Source organism: Haliotis cracherodii, unplaced genomic scaffold (genome assembly GCF_022045235.1).
Source record: "Haliotis cracherodii isolate W230 unplaced genomic scaffold, xgHalCrac1.p SCAF_3, whole genome shotgun sequence".
In the NCBI taxonomy this organism is placed as follows: domain Eukaryota; kingdom Metazoa; phylum Mollusca; class Gastropoda; order Lepetellida; family Haliotidae; genus Haliotis; species Haliotis cracherodii.
The window spans coordinates 24,549,754-24,561,935 of record NW_027266286.1 but is presented as its reverse complement, the minus strand read 5'-3'; the positions used below and the strand labels follow the sequence as shown (position 1 = coordinate 24,561,935).

The 12,182-nt window shown below is 37.0% G+C and overlaps 1 long non-coding RNA gene across 1 annotated transcript; it reads left to right on the top strand.

The window, feature by feature from the left end:
• Positions 1–131: 131 nt before the first annotated feature.
• On the top strand, positions 132–6,029 carry LOC139475057 (uncharacterized). Its single transcript, XR_011654008.1, has 3 exons — positions 132–594; positions 848–929; positions 5,549–6,029. It is a non-coding gene; the product is annotated as an uncharacterized lncRNA (long non-coding RNA).
• Positions 6,030–12,182: the final 6,153 nt, after the last annotated feature.

The following is a 12,182-nucleotide window of genomic DNA, read 5'->3' as shown; positions in this document are numbered from 1 at the left end:
CCTGGAATCTGCAAGCTGCTCTTCCTTCCTTCGGCTGTCAATCGAGTTTTCGAAATACTTGACGTCCTCGTTGTGGATGGCTCAGGTGGATTTCGACCGGGATTTCCGAGTTACGGGTGATTGAGAACAATGTATCCATACACGAGGTAAGCATATCGCAATCAAGCATCACGGTGTACATCGAGTACACGAGGTTTGAGTGTTTGTTTACAATTGTGTTCCAAAATGGCGCCCTCGGCCATACAGGGAATTATGGGTAGACTTGCTTGTCCCGGAATAACACGAGTTGGTCACGAATGACGAGCGGTCATTTCTGCAGCAGTTACGGAAAGAGACGAGGTTGGCCGATTACAGTTCATACAGGCCATATTGGGAGCCGCGGGGATTTCGACAGTGTGTATTAGGAAGTATACCTATGTGGTGTATGGAATATGCGTTTGCCTACCATGCCAGGCAGTGTGACAAGGGATATCCCAGCGGATGTAATATTCCTATAGCAGAAATGTTTCACAACCTCGATTGCAGGGAGCTGAAGATGTGACATATTCAGACAGAGACCATAATACATAGACTGTTATATGGTCTCTGATTCAGGTAAGGAATATGTTAAACATATTGATCACGTATTAAAGTTATTTATCTTCTGTAAGCCACTTATTCTGTGTTATATATGTTAGTAAATGTGTGATTTAATTTTTGTAGGATAAGCAATCTACCTAATTTATGTTAATCCTTGCTAATGTATATGATGTAGAAATATGTTTGCTTACTTGTATTCCTTTATCTAGATACTCTATAGTGACTCATTTTTTAGTTCATACCGTACCGACTAAACTTACTTTTGCAGGTGTGAATAATCAAGAACAAATTAAATGACAGGAGTTTTGCAACAGTGAACATAGTGAAGTGGAAGATAAGACATTTGAAAGGTATGGATATTTTCACTTGAACTTGTTGAAGAATACCGTGATAACAACTTTATCATGTTGGGAATTTTGGCGGTGGGTAGCATAGTGGTTGAAGTGCTGAAGACCAAGGTTCGATTCTTGTCATGGGTACAATGTGTGAAGTCTATGTCAGGTGTCCCTTGCTGTGGTATTGCTAAAAACAGCGTAAAACCATACCCACTCATTTGGGGATTCCGGGTTGGAATTGGTCCCCATCAACCTATGCTAGTTGTAAGAGAGGGTAAAACTATAAAGGGAAATAGTACCTCGCCTACTATTGCCTGGTGAAAACAGCACCTTGTTATTTTTTTTTACCTTGGGTCTGAATATGCCCGAATACATGAAATTAAACTTGCATGGTCACTTGTAAACACAAATAACTGAGAAATTTTCAAAAAGGTTTACATTAAAAACTAGCATCTACTTGCCGACTCTGATTTGGAGATGCAACTAAACTTATTGTGAAAATATAATATGCTTTGATTTCTTTGAAGTAAAATAAATGCAATTAAACTTGCAAACACAAATAATTGTTAAATGTTAGTCACCTAAAAATAGTTTACATTAGAAATTAGCCTCTGCTCAAATTTACTCATGATTCTGATTGGGAGGTGCAACTAAACTTATCATTGAAAGATCACATGCTTTGAAGTTTTAAGTAGCTTTACTCAGATTAGCTCAATGTCAAGCTGAACCTGAGTCTGGCGAAAATGTCAAGAAACTGGACAGCAGGTATACTATATATGTCATATTTATTTTAGTATGTAGGAAATAAATAGTAATTTTATAGAAATTTCATTTATATATATTTCGGCCAGGAATCAACATGTCTCTCCAGATAACAGACAACAATTAGTAGCCCTTTTTGCCAAATCAAGGTGCTGTTTTCGTTGGAGAAATCAGTGACATTTTGCTGAGGTGCCGTTTTAGCCTCACCCATAAGAGATAACCTAATAGATCAGGTGATCAGGCTCAGTGACCTGGTTCATGGCATCTGACAGTGACCATCTAACAGTGTGGATTGATGTTCACAATATCAATCACTGGATTGTCTAGAATTTTGGGCCTACCTTTAGAATACAGTACCTTTTCAAACAGGTCACAGTACCCTGTGATGTAATTCGTAGTATTCTGTTGCCTGACACCCTGGCAAAACAATGCCTTGTGATGTCAGGGGTCATTGGATGTGCATATATATGCTCTTTTCAGTGGTCTATCGTCTTCACACGCTATGTTGTTGCATGAGTTTAAATTATTTGTTTACTAAATATTGTTTTAAACATTTATATGTGAACTGGATGGGTAAACAAGCAAAAACTTATTTGAATACCGCTCCAGAATTAGAATACAATATGATATGACAAAAGTACAGTCAAGGAATACAATTATATACATGTTCTAATTATAGAAACTACGTTGTCGGCGCTGTCAGGTCGCATTTTTAGTAGTAATAGTGTACTGCAATATACGGCAAGGAATAGTATTATAAATTTAAGATGCTATGTACAATCACAAAACCTATTGGATAGCTGAATGTAGTCTTCTACTGATTTAAGAATTTCTAAGTTTATTTTTGACGTCCTTTCAGGATTACCTAATAGAATTGAATTTAGATCATATCCCTTAACATAATAGTACATATTCTGTCTTAAATCATTGTAATTTGGACATATGAAAAAGAAGTGAAGTGCATCTTCAGTGTGATGGCCACAGCTACATGCAGGATTATCTTATAAATATTGCCTGCGGATGCACATTTTATAACAAGTGCTTGTTTATTTTCTATATACTTTTATTTCATTTTTTTACTTATTACAGTGGTTAAAATGATTATAAATATAAATTGAAACTAATAATGTGCAATAAGCGGGTTATAGCTGAAACGACACCTTAGCAAAACAGCACTGACTGGCGAAATACTCACCGAAAGCGAAAACGGCGATTATTACTTGACGAAAATGACACCTTATTTTTTTTTTTACCTTGGTAAAATAAATGAATTTAAACTAGGAATGATAACTTGCAAAGACCAATAATTGTGAAATGTTAAAACAGGTTTACAATAGAAATTAGCCTCTACTCCAACTTATCCGATACCCGACTCAATTTATTGTGATAACATGCTTTGAAGTAAAATATATGGAATTAAACACACATCGTCTCATACAAACACAAATGCATGTAGTTGTTAAACGTTGAAACAAGTTTACCTTCGAAATTATTCCCCTACTCCAATTTACTCACCGACTGTTGTGAATGTATTTTTCACTTTAAAGTTTAAAGTACTCAATGTCAAGCTGAAACTGTATTTAAGAATCCTAACATGGTGCAATTTTTCACAATGTCCTTTCGATGTGTCATTTGAACATGTTGAAAGGTTTTACAAGGGATATTTGTAACCCAATACTTTCCGTAACGGGCGACAATGCTCGTCTAAAGAGTTGACTAACGCCATCAGGTTGCGATCAGGCTCGGTGACTTGGTTGATGCATGTCATTGATCCCAATTGTGTGGGTCGATGCTCATGATGTCAATCACTGGACTGTCTGGTCCAGACTTGATTATTTACATATAGCCGGAATATTGCTTGAGTGCGGCATAAAACAACAAACCAAATCATAAGTGTGGGATGAATGATTTGAAATTAGCAAGTTTAATGTGACCTTCAATCACTACAACCTGATCTGAGTCTTGAAAAGATATGACTTTGATTCAGTGAAAATTTGCATCATGATAGTTTCAACTGTAGATACAGTTAATCTGTTTGTTGTACAGTTTCTGTATATCAATATATATGTTGTTCAAATAAGCTTTGCCTCTTCACCAACCCTATTCCTCTTTTGGAATAAATAGTGTCTAATAATTCAAACACCATCACCATCATCCTAGTGAACACAACAAAGAAATGCACATCAAAAACGTCATTATTATTATTTCTGATCTCTGATAAATTAGAAAAAAACTGTTATCCAGCAAGATACATTTCCTTGGTCCCAAGAAGCATGGTACATAGTAAACTGACTCGATAAGTTGAATAACATTTGTAAAGGCACAACTGACTAAGCCGTCACTACTCAATTAAGTAATTAACAGACAATTGCAAGTACTAATACCCACCCGACACTAATTGCCCTGTTAATCCCTAGTCCACAATGATTTGACATTGAGTTCATTTTGCTAATTAGCTGTTTTTAGAGTAGCAAGGTAATAAACATCAAAGGTGGGGCAGGCTTTGATCATGTGTTCTGTAGAAGAGATGATGTCACTTGTTTTATGTTTATTTAGGATTAGCTACATCCCTTGATGCTACCAAGGCAGCCCTTGAGATTATCAGACAGTTTGGCTAGACACAAACTGATGTCTCCCTTGTAGCACACTATGTGTCAGACACAGACTTTGACCACTCTGTGCAGATGCATATCAATGCATAAAGAACATTGGGCAGATGATTCAACAATGCCACACAAGTCAAAGTTGGGTTTCACTGTATTTAGAAACAGACGATGGATCCAAAACTTTATAACAGTAATTATGATTAATTTAAACTTTGCCAGGCCAATATTTTGGCAGATTTGCATGTTATAGTTAATCTTTATTTAGTTAATTTTCAAAAAAGATAGGATGAATGATAAAATATGATAATGAGTCATGAATATTTGAATTCAGATCAGAACAAACAGGGAGGGTCACCCTAAAATGTGAGAGTCTCTAGGGGAGACTTTTGACAAAATGGACAATAAAATATAAAGTGCTTTGCATTTTCTTTCAGGGAGGGTTGTGTCAAAAATGAATGAGAACATACCGGTAATACATGACCGGCCCCTTTAATGTAATATACATAGTTTTTAGTTGATGGTTCAGGTTGTACTTTTCAGTTGAATTTCTTATCACTGTCTATGATGGACTACCAATTAACGGTAGATATTTAATATCCATAATAACTTAGATAAATGCTTCTACAGTCTCATCCTAATTTGTCAAAATTTGAATTTCAATATAGCTTCCATTAATGAATTAATGAATTTGGTGAGAATATCTATTGTCTGAATTCCTAATATACTTTCTTTTGTATTTGGTGTGCAAGGGTAGCCTAGTGGGTGAAACAGTCTCTGAAACCCGGGTTCAATTCACCACATGGGTACAATGTGTGAAGCCCATAGCTGGAATATTGCTAACAAGCTGCATGAAACTATACCAACTCACTCGCTCATTATGTTGTATTTTGAGATCACTTACATGACATGTGTTTTGATAATTATGAATAGTTGCATTTATGTATTTATGTATAAGAACCTATGTAACTTAGTTTTTCATAGTCTTGTTTACCCTTCCTTACATTTTGATGTAATGCAAACACTCAACCAAAATTCAGGTGAACCTTGTGGTATTGTTTTAGAAGACCGGATACATTTTTGTATTTTCTGAACACTTTACTGTTTGCAATGGCTTATTTACATGTTCAAAGATTGGTTAAATATCAGTTGCAAGATAAATTGTCAATACCTCACTGTTTGAGAAAACAACTTTAAACATTTGTAAATATGTGTGTGTTTCATAACTTTTGACTAACAAGTTTCTAAAGATGTTATGAAATGTTTCAGGTACCTGGATTTCACAATCTCACACCAGCTACATTTAAGAAGATCTTGCTCACACAATTCAGACAAGGGACTCGCCGGAAGATGAACAGTACTCCTGATAACAACCAACAGATTCACCTCAGAAAGTGATGATTCTGAATGAATAATGCCACATCAGTGTGACTGTAGGTGGTTTTATTATGACACTAATGAAGTCTGAATGAATTTATGCCAAAGCACTGTGACTATGTCCAGGTTGTGTACACCGATGCTGACCATACAAATCTGAATGACTTTTGTGGTTTACTGCAGAAACATAATTGACTTTAGATATTTTTCTTCAATAAAATTCTTCTGAGATTTGACTAATTTGTTTATTTAGAAAATGGCATTGAAGCGTCTGTTCTGTAAGGCCTTGCAAACACCACTGGTTACTTTATGCTAGTTCCTCTTCTTGCTTGATCAAATTTCAATTTGTGATATGTACCTATGAAATGCCATATAATCAATAAATAATATTTTTTTCCAAAAACATGATTTGTTTTGCTTCATTAGCATAAAGATATATAATACTGATCAGCCATAACATAGGTGCTGAACAAATATGAAATGTACTAATGCCCTGAATGTTTTCCTACTATAAATACTTAACAAAAGTTGTAGTTCCACCTTAGTAGACAAATGACATTGATATTTTTTCTGTACTTTATTTAGGTGTTTTCTATGGATGCCATTAGTCTTATGCACCAATTTGGGACAATTGTATTCTGTTTTATATTCCCATGAAACTACACTGTCCCGATATAACAAGTACTGATACCGTTCCAAACTAATCTGTTAATCTCACCAGGGCCAAATGCCAAAGCACATAGCCAATGACTTTCCATTTTTTTGTGAGTGAGAATGCTGTTTTGCCACTTTTAGCAATATTGCAACAATATCATGGTGGCGGACACCAGCAAAAAGCTTCACACATTGGACCCATGTCGCAAAACAACTTGTGAACAATGCATGCCCACATATCTCAGTTTGAGGAGGATATTTACCATTAAAATAACACAGAATATTACAACAGGTACCTGTAACTTTTTCTTTTTCTCAGTACAAACTGGAAGTCTGGACATGAAATTTAAGGATATCATTATACAAGAACTGATGTTTGTTCATTAAATACCATTAACATCCGAAAAGGACAAAATATGAAATTGAACAATTTTCTTCTCCAAAAATGTTTTAGGAGGATATTTACCATTAAAATAACACAGAATATTACAACAGGTACCTGTAATGCACAGGCTAACATTATTTACCAGAAGCAAGTCATGAAGAAAATTTGCATCCGGATACCTTCCGGATACCTTCCGGAAACCTTCCGGAAACCTTCCAGATGCCTTCAACAACCTTCAAATTGCTTGGTATTTTCAAGTTAATTTTTTTATGTGTTTCACACTTAAGTGAACAAAATGCACCCCCCAAATTTTGACATTTTTTTTGGAAGGTTTCCGGAAGGTTTCCGGAAGGTATCCGGGCCGGATCCAAAATGGGAAGGTATCCGGAAGGTTTCCGGAAGGTTTCCGGAAGACGGAAACCTACACTTTTTTTGCTGTGTAAGTTACTGTGTATGTGGGTCTAAGGGGTATTAGGATGAGGGTACATACATCTTGTCTAATAGACCACGGACATACTATCAGAATCAACCTTTACCAATTCCAAACAATCTATAAGAGCTCAGAGATACTGCTACTTGTAGTGACATATCTCCTTGCCAAATGATAGCATCTGTCTAGACATCTCCATAACATCATCTTCATCCCAATATCGGACAAAACACGCATGGTGTCCAATCGTGTCTGATGTCCGGAAAACACAAACTCCACGGAACACAATTGTGGCAGACAGTCTATGGCAGTTATTCTGATGCTATATAATGGTGCTAAACGACGAATATGGCTTGCTATGTTGTTGGCCTGAATGAACACATTCCTCTCTATGAAACACGATGGAAAAGAGGCAGGGTTCTGTGTGTGAGCGGTTTAGTGCTACAATCAGAGAGATGTCTCCCACGAGATATGATACGGCGTTACTTTGAGGGTTATCGGTTTGGAAGAGTCGATCATAATACTTATAGATAATGATGCCATGACACAAATTGGTTTTCAAGGGTCATTTCACAGAAACATTATTTGTCTCCACTAGCGAACTTTAAAGTCATCTGACTTAAGATGTTGAACATATGATTATTGTTTTAAGAAGCAGGGAAATTTTATATCAAGGTATTACGATTATCACGTGCAACCATTACGCCCGTAAATGTATCACTGTCCACTCAAATTCAATTTTCAAAATACCACGTACACATTCACACATGTCACACTTTCCATCCCGGTCTTCTCGGACAGAGACTACACTCAAGGGCATGTTATTTCGTGTGATTTGTCTTCAGTCCATGTAGGCCAACAATAGATGGAATGTTCCGCTCTCCGGGCAAAAGCAATATCCATTAAAAAACGGAGACGGTGCTTTGGAAGAAATGTTGTAACAAACGCCACAGTACACCTGTGGACTGTTCTGCAAACTGAGCGATTTCTTGTGCCTATGACGTGTGATAAGCACATGTTCGCTTGTGGTTCTAAAGTAAGCTTGTATCGCCCTTATCTGTTTCAACAGCTGGTGCCCGTGATCACAAGAGTAACACTTATAGTCCGCACTTAAACCGTGTTATTCTGAATGAATGAAGTCGTCCTCATGCATCTGCCAAACACTATAAATGTTTGATTGGAGCTGACTAATGACAGCCTATGGGGATTCAGTGGGGTCAGTTTGTTTGTTTGTTTGTTTGATGTTTAACGCCGCGCTAATCAATATTCCAACTCTATGACAGCGGACTGGAAATACTCGAGTGTGGACCAGATAATCAAGTGACATTATGAGCATTGCCCTAGACAGTCTAAAACCATACTATTCTTGGTGTATAAAACCGCAGATTATAGCGTCTTAAAACCCGCCTCAATCACTCGTAACAAATAAAAACGTATCAAAAACCCTGAAACGTTTATTAAACATACATGTAGCACTGTTATGTTTTTCTGTCCGATCTTCATGAACAAATGAGCAAATCAAGGTTACCGCGCGACTGAACGGTAGCCTGTTTGGTGACTGTCACATTTCCATCTCATCCAATCAGACTCGCAGAAAATAGGTATACAAACATACTTTGTAATTATTATGTTGTACGCACTGTGACGTCATTAAAAAGATGAACACAAAAATACAGTTTATCCCAGCGTAGCCTTTAAAGCTTGCGTTGATTTTCCAAAATGGAGTCAAACACCAAATCCAAATACAACCCAACATGTTAATATAATCACTCAACACAGACACAGAGATACTTCTGGAGAAAGGACCGATGGCGATGGTTGGACAAATAGCTGCTGTAGCCACAAGTCTGCTGGCAGTGGCACCATCCTTCTTGGAGGGTAAATGAATCGTCGCAGTTTGCCAAGGGGGAGATTTTAATCTCGTCATCGAGCATCTCTCATGTCTGCAGAAAAATATTTAATTTGATCAACAGTCATGAGAACAAGGAACATTAAATATGTGTGTTGTGAAGTTTAATGCTACCAATAGTCAGGACTTCACTGTGCATACTGAAGAAAAAAGGATCAGATCTCAACAGATTTTCTCTCTTTATAAAACTTCGTCTTCAAGGGACCAGCCGGAGGGGGGTTGGGTGTAGACTGCGAAGTTTGTTACAGATAGGATCTCTACTTCGATCAACACTTCAAAACACAAACTTTTTTTAATCTGTGAAATTTAAAGGAAGTGGAAAGTTTTGAAATGTTTTACAGTCAATTTCCTGGTCCTGGAGTAGAGTTTAGTATTTTGGGTTAGACCCTTACAACAATTCTTTTTCCAGTTTTGTCTGGAACCAAGTATTATTTTTCGTTAATCCTGTTCTCTCGTCACTCCGACGGCCCAGGTTAAATTCCCCCCATGTGTGATATTGTTAGATATTTCACAGTGACAAACCAATACCCACCACCTTCCTTGGTGTGTGTTCCCCACAGTGATACAGGGGGAGTCAAGCTGAAAAGCATCGTAATAAATAACTCCTAGTAAGCCAAAGTAACACAAAATAAGGAGCTAAAAGGAAGGTTGGATATAAACCTCTGACAAATTGGATAATATAACCAAACCAAATAATGCGACTGGGCCTCCAGCTAAAATATCAGTGATGGTGTAGCCTGTTGTTTTCCTCTGATACAGCTAATCACAGGTGTAACGTGAAAATCCATGTTGTTTCCTCATTGGCAGTGTCCTTTGTATACGCTTGGCTTGGATTACCGTCATTATCCACCGAATCGGTTAAAGCAGCACCTTGAAACATTTAATGGCCTATTATTCTGTGTCACCTACATGTACATTGGGGGATCAAATCTCCTTACGATTCAGTTTGTTTCTAAAGTCATGTTTAATTAACTGCTTAGAGTTTCAAAACTTAAGATATGTTTTATTAGTGTCACAGAGTGACTTAACTGCACTCTGGACAACGTGATGTTAAAGAATTGTAGCTTCTGAACAACAACCCTTTTTGTACAGTATCGTTTAGGAAATCTGAACTATTTTAACATGATGTAATCCATGCGTAACGGCGGTCAGTTGAACCATTGTCTAACACAGCATTTCACATTATGACATTTATAGCCTTAATCCATTTTCCCCGGGCCGTGTCTGTAACCACATCCATAAGCCCCATGTCAAGGGCAACGCCATTGTTTCATTGTCTATCTATTGTTGTCCTATAGTGTATATATATGTTTTCATCTTTACTGTTAGTCAGTCTGGTATTCCGACAGCACCTGTATGTACAGCCGCGAGTAGGATACGCCTGCTTGCTGGACTTCACTTGTACTTGTTGAGTTGGAATCTCCGCTCGACATATTTCTAATTGTATTTTGTTTTATTGCCGACTAAAAAAAGTTTGGACTCAACGTATTCTTCGTCTTCAATCTGAGCTAATTTCCCCGTCAACACATGCGCGTTGACATTAGTTTTGTTGTTTCTCAAACTTTTGCAGAGTTGATAATATATAATCAACTTATTCTGACCACACGGTACACACGGTCCATTCAGTCGCCTCCTCTTACCACGAGGTCATGTATGCATATGTATGTGAGGATTGTTAAATCGCGTTAATTTAGTATATTTTTTTGCTTTCTTTAACGGATATCAACTAGGTTTTGTCAACGTGCCAGGAAAGCCACTAGCCAATGATTGGTTACACCGACTGCTGCTTCTGCTAGAATTGTTCAATTGTGTATACAGCGTCTGGACGCCACTAGGAAATATTCTAGGGCTGCAAAGTAACTCATACTTGCAGTGATGAGTTATGAGATTTACAATCAAGTTGGCACACCATACATACAGGCAACAGAGAGACTTCAGTGACGTCCTTTTGTTGAAACACAGACAACTGCGCTAACATACAGGATGAACATACACCAGATGATCCTGATGAGTATTTCGGTATTGGGTTACATGGTACACTCATAACATGAAGTGGTGGCATGAGATTAGTCGCGGTGCTACTTTCTAAAGTTTCATATGCAGCCAATCCCATTGAAAATCTTAATATTTCTCTGATGTGTACACCAACCTACGCATCAATCAGTTAGATGGTGCAGTGAAAATTTGCGCTGGGTTAATCTGATGCCATCTTCTTTGGAGATATCCTCAGACCCTCACGCAGAGAGGAATCGTATCATGTTAAAGATCTGCTTTGAATGCAATATTATGCAGCATGAGAATCTGTCATTTTCATTATTAATGTATTTTTAGGTGTAACTTTTTTTACTTTCATTTCAAATCAAAATGATATTGACAAACAATTCAATCTTTGGAGATATCCCCAGACCCTCAGGCAGAGAGGAATCGTATCGTGTTAAAGATCTGATTTGAATGCGATTCATATGCAGCCTGAGAATCCGGCATTTTCACGATTGATGTATGTTTAGGTGTAACTTTTATTACATTCATTTCAATCAAAATGATATTGATAAACAATTCGATGTGAGACTAGGCTCGGGCGAATTGGCAGGCGTTCTCAAGTCATTCAAATCCCACTTTCCAAATATTATATATACACAAAAGTTAAATATGAATATATTCATCGTAGCAGTTTCCATCACATTTAACTTCAAGGCGATTTATATACGACGAACATACGTATACTAATAGTTTGATTCCCCAAAGTAGATCAAGTGTTAAATCCAGGGTTTTCATGTCTACAGATATCAATCAATATTATTACTATTCCTTCGTATGTACAATTCGCCATAACGTCTTTGGGACAATAGGATTATCAGCTGTAACCTTATCCAAATCTCAAGGTGGCAAGAATATTTGTCCCACTCATGTGTTTCATGTGTGTGGAACCTATGATTAAATATTTTGGGAACGACACCAACATTGGCGACTTTCATTCTCCAGTGAATGTAAGATAGAAATCAATCATCCAAGTTCATAAAATAAACAAAATAATCAGTGACTGATGAAAAATTTACAATCTTGAAGAAACGTTGTAGAAAATAAAAGACTGGGCATATTTGTAGTTGGAATTTTTTACGAGTAAGGAATTTTGAGTTTTGTTTGTTTG